Consider the following 27,291-nt stretch of genomic DNA (forward strand, 5'->3'; position numbering starts at 1 on the left):
AGAAGTTTGCAGAGTTGAGCAAAGTTGTGGTTTCTCACAGTGTTGCACAACGGTTAGTAGAAGACCTCCTCCAGGAAATATAGTCCTGCTAACTTGGAAAAGAGGCACCTTTTAAAGTGGTGGTTCTTTTTATTTAGCAGGGGGAGAGTAACGGGCCCTATCCACCCCCAGCACACAGTACCTCCAGTGACTGTTGCTGGTGTCTAACTTATGTTTCTTTTTTTATTGTGAGCCCTTTGGGGACAAGGATCCTTCTTACTTATTTATTATTTCTCTGTGTAAAGCCATTTTTGAGTCATGTTTGGAAGGGCGGTATAGAAATTGAGTAAATAAATAAATAAATAAATAAATAAATAAATAAATAGGATTGTGCAACATATTGTTCAAGTGTTAACAACGTCTGCTACTGGAAAAACTACTCTGGAACATATGTTCTTTTCTCTACAAAATATCATTGCACTGTCCCTGCACTAGCCAACACTAGTCTGGCCCAGTGTCTGAAAGCTTCTGATTCTGAACTTTCATTTTTAGCACCAAGGACTTCAGAAAATTGGAGGTTTGCATGAAGTAAAGGCTTTCAAGTCTTTCCTACATTAGTCTGCTCCTTGATTGTATGCATGCTTTCCCAAATATTATTCCACTTGATAAAGAAGTTCGAGTAATCTGTGGCAAGTGATAGCCTGTGTTGCATAGAATTTTGCCACTCTCTTGCAGGAGCAATATGCTTGGCAGGCTATCAATCTGGATGAAATACCAGAAGATATATTGTTCAGCTCCATATCTGTGTCTGAGGCTCATGCTAACCTCAAAGAAGAAGCAAGCATCAGCAGTTCTGAATGATTCTCTAGCAGATAACCCCAGCCCAAACCTCCTCTCCCTCCTATTAAACAACATACCAGTCAGAACAGCAGCAGTGTCAGCATTCTGACCACAGTAAGAAGAGTATTTCCCTCTTCCCATATCTGGTCTGCTGGAAGCATGTCAGGCTGAAATTAGGGATGTGCACAAATCAATTTTTGCAATTTGATTTGAGTTTGAATTGAATCAGCCAGATTCGATTCAAGCTCGAATTTGCTGCCCATATATCAGGGTAAATTTGATTCAAATTTGAATAGATTCAGCCTAATTTTTAAGAGCTGGAGGCATCAAAATGGGTTGCGTGGCAGGACTCCATGCATGCCAACTGCCACCCAACCCCCAAGGGAATCGGGCAAAGGGGTGAATTTTAATGAATTGTTGATCCTCAGTTGTGAAATGAGAATCCCTATAAATTTATTTCACAAGAAGTTATTTTACAACTGAGAATCCACACAAAAAAATTCCTAAAAATTCACCCCTGGCAGTGATGGCAGAAGCTTGGAGGGGACAAAATGGAGATCGCTGGGGACAAAATGGAAGCTCTAATTGAGCTCAAATAAAGGGTGATTCAATCTGACATCGAATCTGAATATATATATATATATATATATATATATATATATATATATATATATAATATCTCCAGTGTTATATGGTGTGTGTGTGTGTGTGTGTGTATACTAAGGTGCATGCACGTGTGTGCCCATACAAGTTTTAAAATGTTTTCTCAGTTGTTTTGGATTCCACTCAGGTTAAATCAGGAAGTCCACATTCTAATTTATTATTTATTATTATTTATTTATTACATTTTATATCCTGCTCTACCTCCAAGGAGCCCAGAGCGGTGCACTACATACTTCAGTTTCTCCTCACAACAACCCTGTGAAGTACAGTAGGTTAGGCTGAGAGAGAAGTGATTGGCCCAGAGTCACCCAGCAAGTATCACGGCTGAATGGGGATTTGAACCCGGGTCTCCCCGGTCCTAGTCCAGCACTCTAACCACTACACCACGCTGGTGCATGCTAATGCATGTGTGCACACAATGCCTTGATACTGCCACACAGAACAAAACTCATTCCATGCCCAGATGAAAAAAATTAGAAGGAAGACTGTATATGAAGAATATTTATATGCCGATTTCCAACAGAAGTTACCAAAGCAGTTCACATAGATACAAATAAATAAATAAAATGTGTCCCTGTCCCCAAAGGGCTCATGTTCTAAAAAAGAAACAAGATTGACACCAGCAACAGCTACTGGAGGGAGTCTGTGCTGGAAATGGATAGGGCCTGTTGCTCTCCCCCTGCTAAATGAAGAGAATCACCACTTTTAAAAGGTGTCTCTTTGCTCAGTTAGCAGGGAGCATCCTCAAGCATGATTCGGTTCAAGTCTGAATCACTCAAATTGCCCTGATTCAAGTCAAATCGCTTCAGCCACAAATTTATTCACATATCCTGAGCTGAAATGTCAGCTCAGCATATGGGAAAGGTAGTTTTTCTATGGGCTACTGGCAATCTGAATGGAATATTCTTGACCAGAATATTCTCATGAGTGCAGGTTTCACTGAATCAAATTCATGAAGCTCAGAAGTATGGGATTTGAGATGGAGAAGGGAAATAAATGAAGGCAGGAAAATCCTCTTTGCTCTGCCCTGCTTTTCCTCTTTATAACACTTTGTTATAGGACTCCATTTTCTAGAACCATGCTATTCAACTCAATTGCTTCCTCCCCCCACTACTGAATTTTGGCAGTAAGATTATTAACTGTACTGGTGGTATAAATCTGGTGTTACAATCCCTGTCAGAAAGTGCATGTCATGGTTATAATTGCCCTTTCACAGATTCTAACAGCTCTGATATCCTAACTGTTTAGCATATATGAGCACATGCTGCCTACTTGCTTTCTGGGGAGGAAAAGGAAAGATGGTGTTTTGGCGGAAACTGCTACAGCTCTTATCCATTCAAAGAGGTTTTTATATCAACTCATCTGGCAAGACTCCATTTTGAAGGTTTATTCTTCATTAAATCTCAGATTCTTGACAAAATAGCCTACTAGCAGAAAAACAAAAAAGAATACCAAAAATGAAAGACAGAATAACTTTGAAATGCCCTCAATTATAACAATATCACCAGCAGGTTTTTAAAGCGATTTCATATTTCCTTTCAGGCATTGAATATGGCTAAGAAATTATTAATATACTTTTTGACTATGTTTATAAAATAATTTTGAATGTCTAGTTAGGCAATTCTTTATTAAATGATTAACAGATATGAGTTTCCTTTGTGGCCGTCAAGACAATTTGAATAATCACATTTTGAAAAACACCCTTGGAAACAAACAAGAGAAAATACCATTTTGTCCACGTAATACAATGTTTTATTTATAGGGCCAAAAGGGTTGATTAAAGGTTAACAACAATGTTCACATCAACAGGGTATCTGTGCAACTAGGTGTTGAAAAAAGACAGATGGCATGGTGACTTAAAGCTGCTAATGTAAAACATGCAATATGCAGTGTAGGAGTCGAAAAGAATACGTCTGGGCCAGATCAAAATGCCAAGATAAAAATGTATAAATCACAAAATGCTACTTTTTCTATCTCTTTCTAACGTTACATATGCAGTCTCCTTAATAGAGTTGGGCTCCCTCCTCCCCCGCTCCCAAATCTTAAAATTGCTCAGGAAAGCACAGAGCTGTTAACCTAGGCTAAGGAGTATTTTGACATGTTGCCCACTTAAAGTGCTGTATATATTAAGGTACTGAGAACAAACAGTTGTGTCAACATACTGAAGCGGAGCTGCTGTTAGGTTCCACCTCCAGGTTTGGGTAGCAAATTCAATCTAGTTTTTGTGAAAGGAACTGCATGTGACAGTGGAGAAACTGTAATATAGATTTTCCAATCTTCAGGAGACTACTTGCTTAATCTACAACCAAGATGTGAAATGGTCCCTTGTTTGCCTAAGGTATGATTATAGTGGTATATCCTATATGCTCCTCTCTGGTTATATTGAAAGTAATGAGCTGAAACGGTCAAGGCAATTATTTTTGACGGGACGAGACTGCCTGATTCGCGTCTCAGTTTAGGCTCTAATATGCTATTGTTCACACCATTTTAGAACAAGGAAACATGACAGTACAATAGCACCTGGGACCATTTTGGAACACGATGTCTGTGTTCTTTCATCGAGGGAAGGACACAATTTAGCCTAATTCATTAATTGGATCAAATGGTGAGATGAACCCTCCTAGCAGGTATCTCTCTCTTATGCAAAGCTATCATTACACATCTTCAAGTATTGTCAAATTGCAATAGCCTGCTATTCACTTACAAATGGCCTAGTGGGGTGTTCCCAACATGATACAGTGATAAATCACAGAAGTGCCAATTAAAATGAAACACTTATTGTGTCAATCAGGCAGCAGCAACAGAGTACAGTCTTTTACACGGCTTTCAAATAAGAAAGAAAGTACAATAAATGCTTTATACTCAGAGCTTCCTTTTCATATTTCTGCCTCCTGGTATCGTGGGTGGGCCTGCAAGTGGGAATACAATAGAAGTTTGTCTGTCAGTATTTTCATTTTGTGCCTTCAAATCCCATTGACTTCAATAGCATTTTAAGGCACTTGCGTTTCTTGTACGATTTCTAGGATTTATTTTGAAGCCAACTTTGCCTGTGTGTTTTTTTTTAAGGAAGTCGTTCACTGAAACTTATATGTGGTACATATACAGTAAATGCAAGCTTGTGAGAGAGAATTAAAATGTGTACAGAAGTGTGTACATTTCTCGGCATTCCCTAGAGAGTGTTTGTGTGTAATGTGCTTTTAAAATATAGCAGAAATATGTGATGTATTTGCATCTAGGATAGAATATGAACATTGAAGAACCATGATGGCTATATGCAAATCTCCTTTTAAGTCCCAGTCTTCTTTGTTTTGATGCACCCATCCATTGGTGAGTGAAAGCACTCATTTTGTTCTCTTGCTGAGCCACTGCTGCACTAGCATCAGGAGGTCAAACAGAACTGCCAGGAACACCAGCACAAGGGGACAAAATTCCTGTATTTTTGAAGATCAGGCCATACCTAGTGGTAAAGCACATGCTTGGCATCCTGAAAAAGATCCAGGATCAATCTCTGGTACTTTCAGGTAGACTTGAGATCCTACCCAATGCCAATCTAAAGCCCCGGAGAGCTGCTGTGTAGGCTATACGGACCTGGGTAGACCAATGGGCTGATTTCCCCTCATCAGCTTCACCTCTGGGCTGAGATCTGAAGACCTGCTGTCTGTCATTGTAGACAGTACTGACCTGGGTAGACCAGTGATCTGATTCCTCCATCGGTTCCACCCTGAGCTGAAGCCAGTGCTGATACCATCTCGCTCCCTCCTGGGTCCTTCCTCTTACAGACCCAGATGTGCTCTTCCCCCTTGCCACTGGTTGGGACACATCACTGGATGCAGCTTGCTGCTTGCATGCCATGTATATAAATATTTGTTGAATTATATTGTACTAGCCGACCCCGCACAGAGCATATGTGTGCTCTTTGGGGACGGCTACCTCTCCCCCTCCACCTTCTGCCCCAGTCTCCAGCCGGCCTGTGCCACCGCCTCGCCTCCGCAGCAGGGCCCGCCACAGCAACCAATTCTCTTGGGGGCGCCTCAGCCAATCAGGCGCCTCTGCCACCCAGCCAATCAGCGGGGTGCCAGGACACACATTCCAAGGCTCACCCAGGAGAATTAAATATATAGATTGTATGAGACAGCAGTGAACTTGCTTCTAAACATTGGCTGTTTCACAGTCTAGCATCTCTTCTTCATTATTGTGCGACACCAGTGTGCACTCTTACTCGTTCTTTCTAACTCTCTTTCTCTCTCTTCTCCAATACCCAATTGTCTCTGGACAATTTTGGTCCTGTAGGGGAATGATAGTGGGAGGAAAAGAAACAGCACTGGCACTACTGCAGCAGTGGAGAAAAAACGGAAATGACTCCCTGGAAATGACTGCCAAGAGATACTGACAGTAGATTACAATTATGAGGAGATCTCTACTAGACTAAAGGCCTAAGCGCCCGTCTAGCTGCTGTCTGTCCCTCCCTATAACAGCTCCAAGCAGCAGAAAGCACTGGGGGAGGGATTGAGATAGCAAGGAATAGCCCTCACATCAACCATGCAGTTGTAGCTGCTTCTTCTTAAAACCTACATTTAATTATTTTGGGGATAAGCAGCTTGGTAGAGAGAGAGAATAATGCAATAAGACATGTAAGCATAAACTTCCAAGCAAAATAACCCGATGTGCAAATCCTTTGGAAATAAAGGCCTTTCAGGCTTTCCCCTAAAGCTCTTTGTTTAGGTTAAAGGGATAATCCTGCGCATGCTATAAGAGCAACCGTCTCACCTAATGTTCTGCACACCTAAAAGAGAAAGAACTGGAATGCAGCTGAATAACAGTTGGGGGTTGAAAGTTTCCAAACCGAGGTAAAACTTAGAAAGATTTATTCTTACAGTGGCATATAAATAAGGGCAAACTTCAAAGCTCCAACCCATTATTCAAGTGCAACCCACAATCAAATGAGTAGGCTGCAGCAACTGAGTAGAAGGGGGTGAGCCGTGTAAATGATTCTTCACTTCAGAAGTGAGGCATGCCCAGCAGCTCTCATTAAAAGCCAAAATAACACTGAAAGAATTCAAAGATATGCTTTTTTTTCCAAGGCAGTCTTCATTGTATGGTGCTAAGGAGCCTTTGTTCAATAGATACTGATCACACTTCCCTGTCTTTTGTTTGATAATATAGATATTTCTCAGATACATTATACTTCTAACACTTCTTGTGCCCTCCATTCTTTTGTTTCTCTACATCCTATTTTTTTTGTTTGCTCCCAATTTTCTGTCTTCTCCAATTAAAATCCTTTTGTACTTCCCTGGGTCAAAATCATTGGGAAAGAACTGGAACTATACTATCTGGCCTTGGATCCTATGCTTTTAAGAGAGATTCGACAGATTTCTAAGAGTAACATGGAAACCCTCATTAATGGCAGAGGTTCTTAGTGCCCCTACTTCACCTTTACTCTTGAAAAGGTGTTTTCATTTGGCCTCCAAAGAAATCCACCAAAAAGAAAAAAAAGGGGTGGGGGGAGAACCCCATTCTGTGAATTGTTTCCCAACTCATTGGCTCTGAATCTAGGTCAGAGGTTCCTGCAGGTCACAGACACTGAAGAAAAGCAGAGCAACTGAATTTAGAGCTTTTTCACACATTTTAAAATGGTTTCATATTGACATTATTTTTCCTTTGCTATATTTCACACAAATACAAATTTGGTTCACAGATTACTGTGAATCACATTTATTTATGTGAATGAACCATTCTCTGTGAATCACATTTGTGTAACTCTCATTTATTTCAGTGGGGCTTGAGAAGGAGAACTTCCCAATGAATTGTGTCCTTGATCTGTTAACATAAAAAGCATAGCAAACAGGATAAAGGTGTGTGGGGAAAAATCTTAGGGGGGAAATGTGATTCACAGAGAATGGTAGACTTGGAGAATTTCCTTGGAGATTACTTTATTGACCCAATAATTTAGGTGTGTGTTGCTGTCAAAATATCAACAGCTCATGTTGACTTTACGAACAGAAATGTGCAAACTTGCCTCTTTTCAATCCATAGCTGGGAACAGAGTGAAGGAGGGAGGAAAAAAGAAACAATGAGGGCATTCACATGAGCAGCCCTGCCAGGCTTGCATGGCTCTGCCTAGGTAGGTCTATCTATCTATCTATCTATCTATTTATTTATTTATTTATTTGATTTATATACCACCCTTCCAAAGTGGCTCAGGGCAGTTTACAACAAGGTAAAAACAATTAAAACCAGTTAACAATTAAAATCAAAACTATAAAAACAGAATAAAACCAATTAAAACAATTCAACAGCTTAAAAAACCCTAGAAAACCAGGACAACCATTAAAAACAATTTAAAACAATTTTTCAATCATTTAAAAACCTGGAAGGCCAGGCCAAACAGATAGGTTTTAAGGGCTCTCCTGAAGGTCAGTAATCTTGAATTACAGATTTCTGCCGGGAGTGCATTCCACAGCCAAGGAGCAGCTACAGAGAAGGCCCTCTTCTGAGTCACCACCAGACGAACTGGTGGTAACTGGAGACAGACCTCCTCAGATGACCTTAACATGCGGTGGGGATCATGTAGAAGAAGGCGCTCTCTAAGATAACTTGCACCTAAGGCATTCAAGGCTTTAAAGGTAATAACCAGCACTTTGTATTTTGCCTGGAAACATATTGCCAGCCAGTGTAACTGTTTCAAAACAGGCATAATTTGGTCTCTCCAGGTTGCCCCAGAGACCAATCTGGCTGCCACATTTTGAACTAACTGAAGTTTCTGGACTATGTACAAAGGCAGCCCACGTAAAGGGCATTGCAATAGTCAAGTTGGGAGGTTACCAGCTGATGCACCACTGTGTGGAGTACTGGGATCAGTCCTGATCCCGGTACGACCCTGCTTTTCTCTTATCCCGGAACTTTACCCAGGCTTTTTTTACACCCCTGTACCCCAGTCCCTGGTCATGTGGAAGCTTTGGCTGCCTGCAACCCAAGCAGCCACAGCTCCAGGTGGCTAGATTGCCCATTGGGGGATTTCCCCACTGCACCACACTCCTTACGCAGTGCATTGCAGGATTTCTGCAGGCTGGGCTGCATTTCCCCGGCTTTCAGATGGCTGTACAGCTCCTGGCAGCACCACTCATGTGGGAGCATGCGCGACACAGCCAAAGAAACAAACAGGATCATCGGGGGTGGGGGTGGGGAGGTAGGTGCAATCCTAACTTCTCCCCCCGGTCTTCTCCGCCCCTCTTACAGGGCCATGTGAAAGACCTTGGTAGCTGACATATTACACAAGGGTACATCAGCTCAGTCATGTTGCATGCACATAAGTTACACAAGAGTAAGACCATTGCAAATAATGGGCTTCTGCAACATGATTCATACAACATTTGAAGCTTGCATACATGCAACATGACTAAGTTGCCGTACCCTTGCATAGTACGTCTGCCTTGGTTGGAGTTAAACAGCCCACAACTTTTTATTGGTTGCAGTTTCACAGAGAGCAGGCATAGCATAGGGTAAGAATTCAGCCTAAGGGCCTAGTTGCAACAGGATGACAGCAGTTTCTGCAGCCCAGCTGACTGGGAGCACAATAATTGCTAGGGAGGACAGAAAAGCTCAGCTACTGGCAGCTGGTGCCATTCACATGACTTCTATCACTTGCCGATGGCCATAGCAGGCCTCCTTGCTACTTAGCAACCAACTCTGGAGTTATACAGGAAGCCACCTCAGCACTTTCATATTGGTGGATACTGCCCAATGCCTGAGTACCTGCTAGCAAAAGAAAACAACGAATGTGTTTGACAAAGGCAATTAAGCAGCTTATATACTGTACTGGAATGCACACAGTTGTTTTAAGCTTACTATGAGGAAGATCAAAACTCTGATATCTAGTGCTGGATAAAATTCCTTTTTAGTCCCATCAACGGATGCTTGTCCATAAGCAAACCCATGGATTAAGATACAAGCTAAGAAAGTGGTGGGTGGGCAAGATGGTTCGAGCAAAGCTAGCTAGCAATAAGGAGCCGGGCCTAATGTTCCCTTTAATTTTTTTTCCTCTGGAAGTTTTCCCTCTGGTTTACTTTCCCCATCTCCTATTGACCAGCCTCTAGGAACATAGGAGGCTACCTTCTACTGTATCAGACCATTGATCCATCTAGCTCAGTATTGTCTACACAGACTGGCAGTGGCTTCTCCAAAGTTGCAGACAGGAGTCTCTCTCAGCCCTATCTTGGAGATGTTGCCAGGGAGGGAACTTGAAACCACTCATCAGGGCTTACAGACTGGTTGGGGAGACCAAAAAGGTAGAAAGCAGGGAATGAGACATGGAGGGGCCTGAATGGCAGCAGTTGCCAGCACCCATACCACATAAGGAGAGAGCGGGGGTGGGGAGGTCGGGACTGAAGTTGCAGCAGGGGAAGAATTTGCTCCTCAGTATGCTTTGCATACCAAGGAGAAAGGAAAGGAGAAGGGAGGCATGGGTGAAGTAGTGTGAGGGAGAAAGGGAAAGGCCTAGGCTTGAATTCAGGGTTGAAGGTGAACTTGCACCTTGGTGTGAAAAGCCACTGGCTCTTCTGGTGGCTGCTCAGGGATGGGCCTTCTCCATTGCTGCTCTTTGGCTTTGGAATGCACTCCCTGCTGAAATAAGAACCTCCCCATCTCTGATAACTTTTTAAATGTCCTTAAAGATGCATCTGTTCACCCAGGCTTTTAATTCAATACTAATAGTTTTTAACGTTTTAAAATGTTAAATTGTTGTTTAAATTCTTTTCAGTTGTAATTTGTATTGTTTTACTGTAAACCACCAGGAGACGTATGTTTGGGGTGGTATGCAAATATGTTACATAAATAAAATAGAAATAAATAAATAAATGTTCTGAGAAAGAGGAAAGTATTGGCAGGGCTGTGGGTGGGGTGGCTTGGCCTACTGCCTCAAGTGCTGGTTGGGCTGGGAATCCATCTTATTGCCATAGAGTGCTCTACATTTCTCCCATCGCACTTCAGTAGCCAGGGAAAGTCCACAGAGTATTCAAGAGATCATGTGGATCCATCATTACTGGAGAATGGGCAAAAGAGAAAGAAACAATGATGCCATGGTCTATTTATCCCCGATTATGCACTGCATTTTGATGTGATGTGATGGATGGACTGTACTGTGCCCTCAGACACTGACGGGTCACACCCACAGCTTCCACGCTATGGTTTAGGGATATCCTGAAGAACCAAGTCACGCTTAGCATACATCCTTGATTTTTATACATTGATCAAACTTATTAGCAGAAGAATCTGGGCAGAACAGAGTGATGCCTTAACTATGAATTTGTTTGCTTTTAGACCTCACTGTTAATATTACAAGGAATCAAGCAGCTAAATCCCAGAGCACCACATTGAAAATACCCTGTAATGTTATTTTAATGAAGATCCTTGTATGAGTAAATTATTTCAGAGTCGCTGAGCAGTTATTAGCTTCTTCAGTTTTTAGTGATCCCCCACAGAGTAAATGTTCTCTTATATTATGTTTCAGCCCAGCGTTTTTTCAATGCTGTTGTGGGGCTTTTATAGTTATAAATGATTTTCATTGAGTTAAACAATAAGAGACTAGCTGAGTAAAGCAGCAAGATTTGGACTTGGCTACTAGCTGTAGCCACCCATGGGGAAGTCTTAATTTATTAAATGTCTGAAATGTGCCTGTGTGTATATGTGTATGGGTTCTTCTGTTTTGTTTTGTTTTGAACTTGCACTATTACTCATCCATATTGAGTTTTACTCCACTTTGTTTGTCTCACTGTTTCCAAAACTAATTCCTTGGCACTGTTAGCAAAATATCCAGATAGTATTATTAATTATTCTTGTACCACTTAATGGTGTACAAATCACTTTATAGTCTTCCTATTGCTCATGTTTCCAATAACCTGTGATGCAGATCACTGATAGCCTCAGCTGCCCAATCAGATATTAGTAATCTAGTCTTGCAATTTGAAACCAGGGCTCCTAGTCCAATGTTTTATGCTCGGTACTAATATGGTCCTCACTCTATTGTATTTTCTTCATTACCCTACATTACCCCATTTCCTTGTCAAGTTTCATTGGGCTGTGTTCATCTTTCTGGTTCCTTCTGTGATACCCAGTAACTCCTGGGTCTCGGGGTCTAAATGCTCTATAGCTTAATGCTCCTCATCTCATCTCAACACACAGTGGAAAATGTTACCCACTAGAATCATTTACCACTATCTGCTTCACTTTCCTACAGAATTGCAACTTATGCCTCATTCTATTCCCCTGTAGGGGTGTGCATGGAACCAAAAAAAATAAAATTGTTTGATTCAAATTTGAATCAATTTGAACCGAACCGTGTTGCTCCAAACTGGTTCAGTTGAACCAAATGACTGGTCTGGTCCATTTGACTGAACCAGTTTGGTGTTTCGAGTGGCCAATTTACTTATAAAGGGGAATCCAGTGAGGATTCTCCATTACAAGTACAAGGCTGGGGGACTCTTTCAAATGTAAGGGGTGGCCAGGCAAGGGCAGAGGGAGAGGTAACAAGCTCCTTGTTACCAGTGTGGCTGCTGGTGCCACTGCTCACCACTGCTCACCCTCTTGGCATGGCCCCAAGTGCACTCCTCCATCCTTTACCAAGCCATGGGCTTCTGGGATGCGCGGAGGCCGGAACTGGTTCTGGCATGCACAGAGGCAAGAACTGAGCCACCGCTGAATCGGTGGCTTGGTAAAGGAGGGAGGAGTGTGCTTGGGGCCACACCCAGAGGATGAGCGGCGGCAAGCAGCAGCACTGGCAGTCGTGCCAGCTGGGTACGGAACTTATTACCTCAACCTCCCACCCCCACTATACTACCAGCACAATAACAATTTTATCCTGGACCTGTAATAAAGTAATCAAAAGAGTTATCATGGAGATGCTAATATTTAACTCTTTAATGATCATGTTACCACTATTTTACCTTTTTAGATTTACAGTTATAACATAGGCTTTCTAATAACAAGGAGTTCTTATTTTCCTGTTTAAGTAAAGGCTTCCCTCAGAAACTGGATTGTCCACTGAAGTCCATGCCTGAAGATACATGGCCTGCGGCTTCCTGGAAAGATGACTTTGGGTATGGTCCCACATCACAAATTTTTGATATTTCATTAACTCTGCATGGACCCTGTTCTGGGCATTCAGTATTCTCAGACAGTGGCCTAGGCATTGGCACTCTGTTCCTTGTGCAATATGATCTTTTCACCTGACCACTCAGTCATAATTTTAGGCAAATTTTAAAAGATAAAGGAATTTGGAAGTTCTTGGAATTTACCAAGAATCCAGGCAGGTTGACTCAAGCATGTGGTGTTGATATGATTATGCGTCCCCAAGTCTCTCTCTCTAGCATGATAAACCTAGTTATGTTTTTGAAGAACATAACTATGATTATCATGCTAGTGAGAGAAACTCGGGGACACAGAACACCTCCCAATGCTTGAAGGAAAGGATGGGAACTCTTCTTCCCCTCTTCTAATCTTGGAAAAGCTTATTCACTAATGCCAGTGGTGGCCAGTGAGGGCGGCGCTGGTGAAGCGGTGAGAAGTACCTTTAAAAAGTGATTACCGACAGTATTGCTGGCACCTGCAGCTGCTGCAAGCAGCAGTGCCCAACCCATCATCCCGCGTGGCAGCTTCCATGGCTCCGGCACTCACCTGGCCTCTGTGTGTGCATGGAGACCATTTGCATGGGCAGCATGATGTTGCTGAACATGCAAATGGCCTCCGTGCATGCTCAGAGGCCAGGTGAGTGCCAGAGCCATGGCAGCTGCCACACGGGATGTTGGGTGGGACGCTGCTGCTCGCATCAGCTTACAGGTGCCAGCAGTACTGCCGGTAATCATTTTTTAAAGGTACATCTCACCGCCGCACCTGTGCCACCCTCACCAGCCACCACTGACCAATTTCTTAATTAGAATTGAATACTGTATTTCTGAGAATTGTTTTACCCATTCTATTAAATGCATTGAAGAATAATCTTTTCCAAGTCACTGGCAGACAGTTGTTTTGACTAGCATACAACCTCACCAGTTATCATTGTAGCTGCATTTGAGGGATAGTTCAGTACTGCAGAAGGAGTCACCTGGAATATAGAATTCTGGGATTCTGTGGATCGTGAAATTTCACAGGCCAACTTTCTGATTTAAGAGCAAAATTGTGTGCTGAGGCCCAGACATGTTTCCCAGGGGAAAGGTGATACTTGTTCAATAATCCCACTGCTTTTAGTGGAAGTTGAACCTCCACAGAGCTGAATGCTATCCAGCAAGCACAGCAGAACCTTCTTCACATAAATCTGAGTGTATCTTCTAGATGCTAGTTTATATTATTCTAGTGGTTACATTGTCTTTGTGAAACAAAATGCCTTGTTCTGATGATGAATACTACTTTCCCCTTAAGTCACTAATTGGGTAAGGTAATCATTACTATGAATATGCAAAGTGTTGCAAAAGACTCCTCCCAGGAAGTTCCATAAACAGCTTATGTGAGCCATGATCTATTCCAGCCAGTTCAATAGCTGTATTTTTAGAGTCTACTTGCACAGAAAGAGTTTGTGTTTGAACTTTCTTACACCCTGGCAAATCAAAGCAACTCCCTGCTTTATTCAGTTTTTTGTGTTGCGTGATTTCTTTTTGAGTGTGTGGGAAAGGGAGGAAGAGGCTTTGGCGTATGAATACATGAAGACTGATTAACTCTTATCGACACTGGTGATCTCACCAATTTAGTTCTTGCTACTTACTAATGAGGAGTTCATGTGATGTGCCACAGCCTATGATGCTAGTAATGAGTACTAATCTAATTATATGCCCCCAATTGACTTTGTATCATACTACCTCAAAGGCAGCCATCTAAAACTATAGAGTTAGAACGCGGTGTTGGGGGAGGGCTGCATCCATCGGTCTCAAGAGACAAGGCCTCAGCTACTAATACATTCAGACTGATTTTTCTTTGGAGTGAATGGCAGAACTCTGATGCTAATTCTAGCATGAAGTGATGAGTTAAGTGCATAGATTTACTCTACCCTGAGACAAGCTAAGTTAAATATTGGGTTGGTGTTTTTTTTAAAAAAGCTCTATTAATTGGGCATATATTTCCAAAAGGCATTCTAATTATAAAAATCCATGTTTCAGTTATTCCAGTCAACCGTGCCTAAATGAACCCACTTTAAGTCTGATTTCACTAGCTGGATTAATTTCAGACACTGTCTCCTTTCTTTGGTTTCCTTTATTGATTTCTGAAAAAAGAGAATGATATTTGATTAGAATGAAAGTGTATACCCCAGCCAATTTTGATATTTCATTTGCAAGTAGCTTTGTGTAATGCCCTGCTCCTTTGATCTAATAATGAAAATGTGTCAGTATATTCTCATTACAAAAGCAAAGTAAGGCAATCCAAGGCTCTTGGGGACAGTTGGACTGCAATGCGTGAATTTAAAATGGTTAAGCTACACTCCTGGTAGCTGGTAAGTAGTGTATTATACATCTTTCCTATCCCTTTAGCTATAAAAAGATAGAATATATATATATATATATATATATATATATATATATATATATATATATATAACATTTTATTTCCCACTTTTCCTCCAACCCTGTGAGGTAGTTTAGGCTGAGAGCTATGTGACAGGACTTATGTGAAGCACCAGGATTGAGGCTGATCCTGGCACTTTCTCCCTGCATAGCCCAGGATTTGTATGCGCCTGTTTACCCAGTTATGGGTTTGTGTGTATGTTTGGCCTGCACACAGCCTGAGCAGACACAGAGCTGGGTGCCTAGAGCTCCTGGCTTGAGGGGAGCTCCCTCAATGCACTACACTCTTCACACCCTGCATTTAGGGATACCTGGAGGCTGGGCTTCATTTTCTTGACCCAGAACAGTGCAGATTATGTGGGCATGTGAGCCATGCACCACACAGAGGACAATAATCTTCTGGGAGAAAAGTAGGTTCAACCCTGACTTTCCCCCATCCCCTTCCTCCAGTAATGGTCATGAGAATGACCTTTATGTGTTTTCCTATAAGGCTACATGCCAGAGACAGAAGAGGTCAAATGGGTTCCCACGTAACATACACCCATATCACAAAGGGGATTTACAACACTGTAACATTTTGAAACATTACAAAATCAGGCTAGAGTGTCTCCTGTTTCCTAGATAACACACATTTCATTGTAAATACTTAGTTCATCTGTTTGGGGTGTACAGAAGTCCAGAATCTTTAAGGCTGAATTCAGACGCTACACAGAACCTGAGGCCCAGCGTGACATGTGAATTATTGGAACCGCAGCTGTAGGACTCAGCGGCAGTTCTGATTTCTCTCCCCCCCCCCCCCACCTCCAGATGAACCCTCGGTTTGAAGTAAGGTACACTTACCAAGAGAGCCACCTAATAGTGCAGTGGGGAAATGATCTGATTAGCAAGCCAGAGGTTGCCGGTTTGAATCCCCGCTGGTATGTTTCCCAGACTATAGGAAACACCTATATTGGGCAGCAGTGATATAGGAAAGATGCTCAAAGGTATCATCTATTACTGCACAAGAGATGACAATGATAAACCTCTCCTGCATTCTACCAATGACAGCCACAGGGTTCTGCTGCGCCAGGAGTTGACACCAACTTGATGGCACACTTTACCTTTACACTTACCAAACCAAGGATCTGGAGGCTGGAGAGTGTTGTCTGGTTTGTGCAAACTGCCCAAACCAGTATTAAGGGTAAAAAGCAACTCCCGCTCTTCAACTCAATTGGCTGCTGCAGCTTTCCTTTCTGGATCAGAGGAAGCCTGTGCAGCCAGTTCTGCGCCCTGTGCTGACTCCCAGATCGCAGATTGTGATCGTTTGGGAGTATGATGGGGAACCCAGGGGGAAAGTATGGGTCCATTGAACCCACAGTTAAAAGGTAAGTCTGAATGGGCTCTAGGTCTGCAAACATATACAGCAAAAGAAGGTGACTACGGAAACTGTACTATCATCATAGTACTAAAATATTTTTCATAGCTTTCTATATTGTCATTTGGGCACAGTCAACTGTGACTTCAGATAGACAGATCTGACAGGAAATCTGAAGTCACAATATGTTTTTGCTGTTATTATAAACATGTAGATAAAACAGGTTTGAATTATAACACTGCTAGTTTCCTAGATGCAGAGCTAAGCAAAAACCACTGGGAGTTTCCCCCGCTTCTCCTCTGTATCAGAATAGAGCTTCAATTTGTAGATAGTCTACTAGATGCTACCCCTGCTAACATGGCAAAGAGGCACCTTTTAATGTGGTGATTCTCTTTATTTCACAGGGGGAGAGTCCACCCCCAGCACAACAGTACCTCCAGTGACTGTTGCTGGTATCTATCTTGTGTTTCTTGTTAGACTGTGAGCCCTTTGGAGACAGGAATCCATCTTATTTATTTGTTATTTCTCTGTGTAAACCGCCCTGAGCCATTTTTGGAAGGGCAGTATAGAAATCGAATAAATAATAAAAAATAATAATTAAACCCTGTATAATTTTTAAATTCCGAAAAATCCAGATCCACCAGGAACTCACATCCAGAGTCAGTGACATCAACCTGGAGCCTCAGTTTATTTCCTATAACCTACGTTGCTTTTATTTTCTGCTGTTTAATAAAGATCTGAAACCTAGCTTTGAGGTTGGCTTGTGTTCTAAGCCTAACTTTAATTTCACGTTATGTCCAAATCCACCCTCAGAATAAACTGCAGTTCATTTCTTTACCCCCTCTCTCCAAATTCTGCCACTCACGGAGAACCTAAACCAGAGCAGTGGTTCTAGGCTGCAAGCATGTCTTGTTGGTGCCAGCTCAAAACAGGTCTGCTTAGCAACTTCTTCCATCATCTCTCCAAATTTTCCTTTTGAATCCAGTATACTAGCAGAGACAATTAAAGATCACTCTGTTCTTCCACTACTCTCATTCCCACCAGAGCTGAAGTCCAACAGCAGCCTGCTGTCAAAGCAATGGGCTGAACATTACAGGCTGTGCTTAAATCCATTTCCCAACATGATCTTTCTCTCCATTTTGTCTTGTATGCTATTCTTTACAAACAAGAGCAGAACTGAAAAGCTCCTTTTTTGTGGCTTGCCCAGTGTGGTGCCTTGCTGCTCAAAGAGAGACTTATGCAAGATGTTTGTGGAATGGAACACACTTTAGACCTTCACTCAGCTCTGCAGCATCACTGCTGACAAGCCTGAAGGAAAATAAGGAATGAACATTCATGAATGAGCTGGACATGGACAAGAATATTCTCCAACCTCTGTTCTTTCAAATATGTTTCAACTGGAGGAGAGAGAATACTTAAGAGGATTATTCTCCAATTTGCAAAATCTCACATATCGAATTTCTTCACAAAGGAATAATTTGCATATTTATAGATGACTCCTTGTGTGCATGGCTAGCAGAGGAGTCAGACCTCGAGAATACCTTAAGGATTCAGTGGGGTGGGGGGATAATTAATTGAGACTTCTGCTTTTTTAAAGGCTGTACAAGCAGCTGATAGAATCTATTTAATTTTATAATCAAATGTATGAAGATAACTTTTTTTTCGAGGTCAGAGAATAAAAGGTCCCTCATTATCCTGTCTCCTTATGTCTTATAACCTGAATTACTATCTGGTTGCCTTTCTTCTGCATGCTAACAGCACCTCCTTTTGCCTTTTCTTCCCTGCTATTCTATCCAAGACCATCAATTCATATTTAAACCTGTCACCTTCTCGCTCCTTTCAATGACTCTCAACTTCCTCAACAGGAATTAGTGTGACTTTTTGTTAGTGTACAAGTGGTAGAAATGGTTAACAATGTTTGGTGCAAGACTGCAGCTGGAAGATGGGAGGCTTAGTGCTTTAACAGCTCCTTTGACTTCTGTAGGGACCTGAGAGTGTCTGGAAAACTTGGAAGGCAGGCAAAAGTAGGGGTGTTCAGAAAACTGGGTTGCCCAGTTTGATCTGAGTCCAGACAAGACTCGAATCAATCTGGGCATATTTGGTTTTGTGCCCTCCAAACAAACCCTCAGCTCAGCTCGAATCTGAGACGGTTTGGGATTCTAAATTGGGATTATAAAAAAACCCTCTCACTGCCAAGTCCTGGTCAGGGGTGGTGGCTGTGGGAGGGTCTCTGCCATACCCCCCCTCCCAGCCAGCTTTCTCTATTTATAAAAAGGGCCAGTTTGGCCCATTTCTGGGCCATCACAGTACTTCCTCCAGTGGTGGCGACTATTTTGGAGGCCACTGCACATCCCCAATGGTCTGGGCCAACTCAGACCCAGAGGTGAATGTTAAATGTACCCCCCCCCCAAATTTAGAACCTCCAAGCCAGCTCGGGGGATTCAGATCAAGGTCAAGCTGAACCGAGCCCAGACCAGTTCTATGCAAACTGGCTCGACCTCAAGCCGGTTCTCACATCCCTAGGCAGAAGGAGCCATAGGAGCTCATTCTAGAGAAACCTGCCTTTGCAATCAGAACCAATGGTTGGGAAGTAGGTTATGAAGTGAGGTATTGGAGAAGCAGGGAATAACAAGGCAGCCTGAGATTCCGTACATGCCCTTCATTGCAGACTAAGATAGGAGACATGCAATGAACAAACCATGGCCTGCAGAAAGTAGCTGAGATTGGTAGTTGTCTGTTGCACCATTCTCAGTTTATTTAGTAAATTTAACTCAAATTTTACTAATGTTCTGTGTGACATCTGAACTGACCCCAGACTTGATTCATTGAGCTTTGTGTATAAATAATTCTGAATCTCAATTCCATCAAATTAAATCCTTTCCATAATATTATGGATCAGATTGGTGGAGTTGCATGCTACTAGCTGAGCTTATTCTGCCCGGTTCCTAGAAGCCTCCCTGTTTACAGCTGCATATCCAGCCTTGGAGAATGCACTTTTGCTATGCTCAGGAGCTGCACTGCAATGTGAGCTCCCAGTTTATTTTATATAGGGGGGAAAGTCACTTAGTTAGCAGTGGACTGGTCACCTCTAGATGTGGGCTGCAAGTAAAACAAATTGCAAAGAGGATTAGCTTCACATCCCCTCTCCCTATGTTGGGGCCCGGCTAAGCAGATTCCAGAACTAGCTATTGCGAGTTATCTGGCATCCAAGGTCATTTTGGATTTAGGATGAACTCTCAAACTCCCCTCATCCTCTCGCAAGAGAGATAAAACCTGTTCCTAATGAAACAATTAGGCTAGGAAGGGAAAGCAGCAGCAGTCTCCATCACAAAAGGGATGAGTCAGTGACGCAGCTTTAAAATTGTGCCTATCAAAACCTTTGATAGAACTATTGGGAGAGTCAGTTCCAACATGGGATATTCTTTGATGCACTTGTATACTCTAGTTTTCATTAAAATCAGCCTTGCATACAATAGGCTATGCACACCCTGTCCTAGCCAGGAAAGGCGATCAACACAATGGATTCCATGCCAGCCCATCCGGGCTCTTCTACTCAGCAAAAGAAATATGACAAAAGAAATATGCCTCCAAGGCACGTTTTGGGATATAAGTTTCCCTGACTCCATGACCCAGTGTGTTCCCCTTTCTATCCTACCTGGGACTCCATCATGTGCTTCTTTGTGTGTTACACCTGGGACTCCATTGCAACAAGGACTTCAGCAAGACCATCTTTGTGCTGCCATCTCAAAAGAGCCTGAAATCACTACCTGGATCGGTCTGTGTGCCCTTCCAGGCGTAGGGAGCTGAGTCCACCGATACACCTATCTCATAGGCATTTATCTTTTCCCTAACCTCTGCAACCCTCCTGCCTTCCACCTCGCCATCCCTGAAGGATGTGAGTCTCCTGCTGCTCAAAGCTCTGTTGCCTAGAGACAGGTACAGTATAGTGGTTGTCCGGCTCTCTGGACCCCAATCTAGTACTTAGATTCAAACTTCTCCCTTCTCCCTCTCTTAGCACCTCTCTCTTGCCCACCTGGGAACTTACATATAATCTGGAATGTTAAGCTAAATGTGCCTTACAATAGTCTGTTTTTAAACATATGTGTATTGCTTTTATGTTAGGACCATCTAGTAACCTACTTTTACTACTTTTATTTTTCTTTCTTTCAATAAACTCCTTTTGTTAGTTAAAAACTCTCTCTCAAGCCAGTTTTCTTGAGTTCAGATGCTTGCACAAATCAAAACTGCTTGGAACTGTCTCCCCATTTGAGCTAAATTCCCCACATTTGCCCAAACTGGGGGTGCTGACCAAACACCTCTGAGGCAGATCCATCAACATGCATTATCTATTAGGATCCTATTCCCCACTCATGGTGCCCTGTCCAGCATTCACTGGTATTTGCCCAAACTGGAATGCACCAATAAAAATAAATGCAACAATAAAATAAATTTGAGTGTGTGTTGCTGAGACTGGTGAACTTCAGGGCTCAACCAATCAGTATGCCAGGTGGGTGGGACCTAGAGAGCTGGTGCTGGGAATTCTGGGGAAAAGAAAGAAAGTTATCTGCTGGTGGAGCACAGGAGAACAAGAGGCAATGGAGTTTTGCTACAGCCGGATGATTGTAGATCCTTGGGAGAAAGGATAGCAGGAGGATTGATTCTCATCAGGAGCTTGGTGAGTTCAAGGGGGAAGTAAGCCAAGAAAAGTGGCTTCGGAAGCTTAGGGCAGGAGAAAGCGTGTTAGTCAGACTTTGCATTAGAAACTCCCATTTCTTTGGGTGTGTGCTATGAATTTTGCTAAATATCTGTTCTTTGCAACTAAGTAACCAAGACTTTTAAAGTGTGCCACTCCAGCATCATTCGGGGCGTTTGTGAAGCATTCTTGTAACCAATCAAAAATCATTAATTTTTAAGTGTTTCCAAAAAGCCAAAAACCTCAGATGAAACCAGTCTGTAGTAATTGAATAAAAGCTTTTTCCTGTTCTTTTTACTAGCCTCAAAGGGCTGAATTATTAACCCAGCAGGAGAAAGAGGGGGGTGGCGATACTGGGGATTATCTCTGGTGTGGAACACATCTCAAAGATAGCCTGGACAAATAACAATTAATATTAGCTCCATGTGCAGGCAAAATGCATGGGAGGGAAAGGTTTTATTCTAATCTATTAGCAAAGGGGAGCAGATTTTTGTATTTGCATAATATCCAGTTACAGAGGGACCTTGGACTATAGCACTCAATCTAATGGTCCAGTTCTAGGCAAGTCTTAGCATGCTTGGTGACAGCAGGAACCTACCACGACCTCTGCAGCCAGTCTGCGTCTTAGAGCACAGGACAGGGATAACTCAGCACTAAACTCTTCCAAGTGCTGCAGATCTGGTTTAGACTGGTCAGGGAGAACCTGGCCTGAGTCAGGAAAAGAATTTTCCACTACCCACAATTTGCTACATTATCTGATCACTTCCTGGTAGGGTTTAGGCTTATCACAACTCCTAATTTCTGCAGAAGTGGTGTGGGGCAATTAGGAAGGTTCAACTCTGGTGATTACGAATGGTGGACTTCCCTTCTAATTAGTCACACCATAGATTAGATAATCCTAGATGAAGAAACACTTCCCAGTTTCTTTGGAAGCCTCTTCTTCTTCTTCTTGTCTCCCCTAGGAATCCATGCTTTAACTCAAGTCTTGTTATGTGTCAAAAATGTCCACCCTAGGGTTATTTTTTAAAAAATTTAAAACTGCAGCATGACTGCATGTGGGTCAATGAAGTTCAAGGATACTGCATACAAGTAAGGACTATATTTGTCCTGGGAAGAGTTAAGGGGGCAATATAAATTGATTGACTTGCTGAAGGATATTTTATGGATGGGGAATTTTGGGCTTTAAACCAGTCCCACCTTTTACCTGTAATAGTAGCAAAGTACTACATTGAAGGATAGTTGTAAAGTTACCACAGCCTCCTCAGCCTACAATATAGGTATAATAGACTGTATTGGCATGTTAATTTTAAAATGACTCTACACTAAAATAAAACCCAAGGGCAATTTCTCTAACCAGAAGAAGAATTTAAATCAGTGGGGGGCAGACTATTACAGGGTAAATGAACAACCTGCTAGGTGTAATGGTGGAGGAAATGGGACTTTGAAAGTGATCCCTTGGTATGATAGCAGAGCTGCCTGAAGCAATTTTGTCTGTGAAATGTTGGCAGGTATGTCAGAGCTCATACCACTTTATTCATTTGAAGGGTTTGGGAGCATCATGATCTTAAACCCCTCTTAGATTCCACCCAAGTGTCTCACAGTAGGTGTCTAGGAGCATGGACAAAATACAAACAAAATTTACCCATGCTGTGTCAGAAATGAAATGTGTATGCATGTATCTTATCCACAAGCTCTGTTTAGGACAGATGGGGCTCCGATGAATTTAGGTGTATTTTAAAGTGGAGAGTTCACTTTCCCTTTGATGCATGCTTATTTTGAGCTCTTGAATGTCATATCCAAATATAAAAAATTCTCATATCAAGTGGCCATTCACACCTCCTTTTCTAAGGACCTTTCCTTTCTAATAATTTCAGTTTCATAACCCTTTGGTGTCACACTCTTACACCAACTTCTGACTCTGGTTGTGGGTGAGGCCCCTTTTTTACTTAGTTAAAATGCTTAGTTTATTGAAGTGTTACAATGGTTTAGAAGAGAGGGTTATCCCATACTGGAATACAGCATGAAGGCATGCATTTATCTTTATGGAAGTAAATTAACCACATAATGTTTTAAGAGAATGCTGTTTACATCCTTAGGCAGGAGGAAAGCCTTTTGCATATCTTTCCCATTACACTATTGTAAACACAAAGGAAATGATTTGGTCTTTTTGTATTCGATTTGTAAAGCAAAGTTCAGTTCCTGATTCTCTGAATTCAGTCATTAATCTGTGAGGCCACATTAATTCTATGTTTTGTTTCAATGTATTCAATTCATCTAAATAGTTAGATCATTTTCTAGCTTGGCTCACAATATTTAGCATGTTATTAAGCATTTGAAATGTTCAAATAAAACTTAAATTATCTTGTTATAATCCTTAAAACAACCCTAAGAGGCAAGTAAAGGCAAGACAATGTCAGGCTTTGGAATGCTCTCCCAGTGGCCATTCGCTCCTCAGATTCCATCACAGTTTTTAGGAAGCTTGTTAAATCTTGGCTTTTTATCCAGGACTTTACATGATTGTTTTATTGCTGCTTCTGCATGTTTTTATCCATGTATAGTTTCTGTATTTGTATATTTTAATATCAGATTGTTTTTATATTTTTAGCTAAATTATTTTTAATTCATTTTTATTATGTGTTTTAATTTTTGTAAACTGCCTTGTGATTGTTTTTAATGAAAGGCAGTATATAAATATAACAATAAATAAATAAATAAATAAATAAATAAATAAATAAATAAATAAATAAAATGTGCCAAGACAACCCTAAAAGGCAAGACAATATGCTGGTTCGGTCATAGGTGTACCTAGGTAATTTTGGAGCCTGGACCTAAAGGCTTTTGGAGCCCCCCACCCACCCACACAGTATTTTAAACAGAGGTGTACAAAAAACTGGGGATGTGCAAAAAATTTCGGGCACAGATCGATCTGTGCCTGAAACGAGCAATTTCGGGTGATTCGGGTCCAAACCGAATCACCCCCGATGTCCCCCAATATTTTTTGGGCCCAAGCTGAATAACCCCTGATTTGGGCCCAAAAAATTCGGGTGGTTCGGGCTGACGTCTCTTTGAATTTCCCACCTTTTTGCCTCCATTGATTTGAATGCAAAAAGGTCTGATGTGATGTCAGCTCGAATTTTGGGTCCCAGGGGCAAAATAGTGGGATGGGGTGGTAGTGCCTAATGGATGGAGGCTACCACCCAAATTTCAGGGGAATTGGGCAAAGGGCTGGTTTTTGGGGAATTTTTGAAGTTTTAGTGTCTTTGGGGCAGTTCGGGGGCATAGCATGGGATCTAGGCAAAAATAGTGGGGTGGGGTGGTAGAGCCTAATGGGTGGAGGGTACCACCCCAATTTCAGAGTGATTGGGCAGAGGGCTGATTTTTGGGGAATTGTTGAAGTTTACGCGTCTTTAAGGTTTTCCCCCATAGAGAAGCATTGAGGTGTCAGCAAATGTATAGCTTCACGTGGGGGGCAAAGGGGTGGCCTAGAGCAGTGTGGGGTTTGTGTTAGTGCCAGGTAGGGTCAAGGAAGCTACCTGAATTTTTTCAAAGGATTTGGGCAGAGGGCTGATTTTTGGGGAATTGTTAAAGTTTATGCGTCTTTAAGGTTTTTCCTCATAGGGTATGCATGGAGCTTTCAGCAGCCCCATAACTGCACTTGGGGGGTGCTGGGGTGGCCCAGAGCGAGTGGTAGTGTAGTGCACATAGGGTGCCAACCACCCCCATGGGTTTCTAACCCATGGGGTACAGGGTGCTGTTGTTTCAGAGGTATTCTGAGTGTGGATTCTATGATAGCAAATTAGAGTGGATTCATGGTGTTTCATTGAAAATCTCATTAGCTCATGTGTCCAAGCAGCCATTGGTCCTGGGCTATAATCTATTCAGAAATTCTAGAGTAGACTGCATTTGAATGGAGCTTGCAATAGGTAAAATTAAACACTTCACAGTCTCTTGTCCCTTCTATAGATCCACCCGCACCTATTCTGTAGATCCACATATCCCTGCCTATGCATCCCTTTTCTTCTGCCATAGAATTACTGTGATTCAAACTGGGGAGTTTGTCTTTGACAAACCAAAATGATCAATTCAGTAGCTACCTCTTGCAAAAATTAAAACCACCATATTCAAAAGTATCTTCTTAAGTATGTTAATATCAAACAGTGGGGTGGGGATGAGTGTGTCTGTTCCTTGCTTTCTCCATTACTTCTTTCTGTCCATTGTGGGTGCTGAACTAGGTAGATTTATTTAGTTTAAACTACTAAGGTAATACTTATGTTGCTTAGTAGAACTAGTTGATGATAGAAATAATTTTTGGTGTACAATGTGCTTCATAGTTCTTATTTAGTTTCATCCTCATGAAAAGACATTCATAGAAATTGTCCACCACCAACACCATAAATTACTAGGGATTTGAAATCTAGTCTATATCAAATGGTCTTGGTGTATTTTGTACAAATTGTTCCATAATTATTCTGCAGAATTTGTCCTTCTAGGTTGAGTACTTTTAATTCTTGACCTGCTGGTCTCCAACATCTGCAAATGGCACTTACATTTTACTACTTCCTCTGTTGAAAAAAATATATATATATACTAGCTGGGCCGGGCGCAGAGCATCTGTGCCTCTGGCCGGCCCACCCACCCACCTGCTGCCGCCTTCTTCCCCTGTCGGCCTGCACACCCCCTTTCTCTTGACCCCCCACTTTCTGGCCGGTCGGGACTGGGTTCTTCTCTCCCCCCCCCCCCGCTTTCTGGAGGGCGGGCTTCTTCTCCATCCCATTCCCCTCATTTCTCGCTGGCTAGCCTTCCCAATGTTTTCTGGCCAGCCGGGCACTGGCTTCTTCTCCCTCCCATCCACCCCCATTTCGGGCTTGCTGGCCCACCCGCCACTTTCTGGCTGGCTAGCACCTCCCCCCCCCCGCTTTCTGGCTTGCAGGCTGGCTGGCTGGCTGGCTGGCAGGCCAGCTTCCTCTCCCCCTCCTGGTTTCTCACTAACCCCCGTTTCCTGGCCGATTTCTCTTCACCAGCGGCAGCCACCATTTCCCTCCCTCCTACCCATCCTGTGGCTATTCGGTAGCTCTCCAAACTTTCACGAGAACTGCCACACATAGGATTAGCCACGGGTATACCTTAGAGAAGTAAATATATAGATGAGGGAGGGGGCAGAAATGTGCATTTGTGCAAAATGAAGATAGGTCAACTGAGAGTCAAAGGCATAGTTGACAACACATGTTCAGTGTAGAGCAAAAGCTGGCAAATAGGAGCAGTGCTCCCCAAATTATTCCACCACCTGTATGCAATTTTATATAACTACTCAAACTGCTAACATTTCAGTACCTGAAAACCTTAGCTTCTCGTAATACCGCTTTGGCATACCATATGGGGCAAAGTTAATTTGTCACATAACAGAAATGTAAATACTGTTAAGAAATACATGTGATAAAGGCACTGTGAACAATCCTAAACATCTCACTTTGCAAGTCAAAGTTAAACTTCATGCCCAATATCCTGAACAAACAAGGAAGAGCAGCCAGAATTTGTGAATTGCAGAGTCAAAATTCTGTGGCCTGCACCTCTGCTATTATTGATGTTGCCTTGGGTGGGTGGGGGTGCTTATTAAGCATTATGAGTACTCCCTTCAATGCACCTATGACAACAATACAAGACCACGAAAACATATCTGGTGTCTATATCAAATAGTCTTTACATATATACAGAACAATGAAAACATATACATAATTGTAAAATAAAGTAGGAATATGTTTGGAGAATTATGGACCAATCTAAGAACTCAAAATTTGGGCAGGAAAAGAGGAAGAATATTGTAGAAAAACAGGAAAAGCAGAGATTTGCTTTCTTTTCTTTTACACTTCACAAGTCATAGTTCCTAATTAAAATGCATTATAACGTGAATTGGGGTTTATTTTTGTCACCATTACTATCAAAGCTTTTGCCAGAAACCTGCTTTATGTTGATCTCAACTTTATTTTTTAAAAAAATATCAATGTAACTATGGCCTGTACTCCGGTTTATTGGAGTGCAGGCCTAACTTAGGTTAGAGGTCAGTCAAAAGTGTCCTTCTTCCCCCAAGCCTTTTGAGTGATCACACTCAGGCTCAGAGCAGCAGGTCAGACCAGTGCTGCTCACTGTCTCTTTTTGCTAATCCAAAGAGGGGCCTTTTCAGGCCTTCACCTCTTCAAGCCAATCAGTATTTGGGGTTGGTGTAG

This window comes from Hemicordylus capensis, chromosome 2, assembly GCF_027244095.1.
Source record: "Hemicordylus capensis ecotype Gifberg chromosome 2, rHemCap1.1.pri, whole genome shotgun sequence".
In the NCBI taxonomy this organism is placed as follows: Eukaryota; Metazoa; Chordata; class Lepidosauria; order Squamata; family Cordylidae; genus Hemicordylus; species Hemicordylus capensis.